We start from the raw sequence: 2307 nt of genomic DNA on the forward strand, positions 1-2307 counted from the left end.
GTGCCTCCCAGCCCCACTCCCGCACTTGCTGCGGACTCGATTTTGTCAGTAGAGGAGGAAGGAGGAAGTTGTTGAGACGGGGAGGTGGTGGCAGCTAGGTCCTCCATGCTTGTTGGCTTTGTTCTTTCCCTGCCTCGCCTTGTCTCTCCCCGTAAGGGGGTAAGGGGAAGGGGCTTCCTTGCTGAGCAGGAGCCGCAGCAACAGCCCGAGCTTGAAGTTGCTAGGGCTTCCCTCTGAAACTTGGGTGCTGAGGAGACTCAGATGTTGGCCTCGGCTCATAAACTGGACTCAGCAGATTGGCCCATGAAAACTTTTGAGACAAAGGAAAGGATCTGTCAGAAAGCAACATCTTTTCTCCTGGCCTTGGCAACAAGGAAGAGGACAGAGAGTGGGAATCCTGCAATCTGAAAAGGAGACCTAAAGGTGGCAAAGAAGCTGAAGATGGGTGGTAGAGAGAGGTATAACATCCCAGCGCCTAAATCTAGAAATAGTAACCCACAACAACTTAATAGAAGACCAAGGATCAAAATTCCCAGATGAAGATTGTTCGTAAGAAAAAAGAAAGAGGACATACTTACAACACATTAGCAGCTACATGGGGGGAAGAAAAAAATTTCCCTAATAATCAAAATTGGAACTCTGGCTTATGAAGTCCCAGCTTACTTTTTAAGTCTCAATTTAACCAGAACTATGCTGGAGCCAAATTCAGTGAGCTGTCACCAAGCGTACTTCCTAACCCACCAAGCCACTGGGTTCCTGTCTCCTTTAACCCTTCTGACAAAGAAATAATGGCATTTCAACAACCTTACCTGAAGTCCAGGTATAAAGTAAGATAAAGTACTAATGTTTAAATTTAGTAATAAGGGTAATTGTCAATTGTTTCATACCAAATTCACTAGGGTATTAATGTCTGTAAAACTGCTAATTAATATAGAAGACAATTAGACTTCATCTGATTTTGTGTTGTGCTCCGTGATATGTAATGGTAGTATCAGTGCCACTTAAAATAACTAAATTACTGATAACTCTACTTTTTATCAAGTGTTCTCAATTGAGTAACTCCTAGGTGAAACCACTGGAGTTTAAATTTGGGAGATGGTAAAGGAATCAACTTTTTTCTGTTGCTTTTTGGATAAAATGCTGATTTAAGACTAGCAAGTCAGATTTACTTGTTGAAAGCTAGTGAATCTGATTATAAGCATCTTGTTAAGACAGGAAATGAGAATTAGTTGAGTATTGAAAGTTTTGTGTCCTAGAAACACCTAAACCAGTAATATGCCAACAATCTGATGTACTGCTGGAAAAAAATGTGAATTTTCCTTTGGGAATACTTGCAGTTTAGTAATCTGATTGGTGGTGAATGTGGAAGGGGCACTAGGAGCAATTTGGAATGAACAGTGTTTCTCATGTGCAGTGGATAGGTGACAGCAAAAAAAAGTGCCAAAACCATTTTTATAGAATAAATTGGTGGTCAGAGTAGCTTTCAAAATGCATTTTTGTTAAATCACTACACAAGCTATTCTGTGATATGGCCTCAAATCATTCCTGCAAAGCTTGCTTAAAATAGGGAGCTAAATAATGTGAAAATTTTGAGTACATAAGAAAGAGCCATGTAAATATATGTAATAGACTTGTAGCACATGTAAAATTTTGGCATTTATCCTAAAAAAATAGTGTTTTGGTATTAAAAAAATATATAATTTCAATAATATTTTATATATATACTTATATTTTAATATAGAATTTAATATATATGTGATTAAAATCTGGGCTATATGATGCTGTTTTGATAAGTTCTATACTAATGATAGTTGTAACATAGCTCAATCCAAAAATAATAATAATAAAAATATAATTACCAGAACTTCTAAAGGTTAAGGTTAATTGATATGTGACATTATTACTTAGAGACAACATTCTTTTGGAAGTGGAATGGAAATATGAATTCAAGAAGGGAAAGGACACTAACGTTTCTGTCTGATTAAGAAAAGCCAGTTCGTGTATTTTTAACCAAATCAAGGGTGATATGAACTGACTATGTATTTAGATGAGTAGCTTAATTTAGAAGAGTAATATGAAAGTTTTATTTTTAAAACTTTAATAATTACATTGTATTGACTACTGTGACATTCAGAACAATATAATTTTTATTAAATCATTTTTATTGTTATTCTATTATAGTTGTCCCAATTTCCCCCTTTTCCCACCTCTACCCATCCCACCCTTGCTCCCACAGTCAGTCCCACACTATTGTTCATGTAGGAGCTGTGGGGGTCAGGGCAGGGGAGATGGTGGGGAGAAATGGGG

General features: G+C 37.2%; 1 pseudogene; it reads left to right on the forward strand.

The window, feature by feature from the left end:
* Positions 1-317: 317 nt before the first annotated feature.
* On the forward strand, positions 318-1498 carry LOC114488739 (annotated as a pseudogene).
* The last annotated feature ends 809 nt before the right edge of the window (positions 1499-2307 follow it).

This window comes from Phyllostomus discolor, chromosome 2 (genome assembly GCF_004126475.2).
Source record: "Phyllostomus discolor isolate MPI-MPIP mPhyDis1 chromosome 2, mPhyDis1.pri.v3, whole genome shotgun sequence".
Lineage (NCBI taxonomy): Eukaryota > Metazoa > Chordata > Mammalia > Chiroptera > Phyllostomidae > Phyllostomus > Phyllostomus discolor.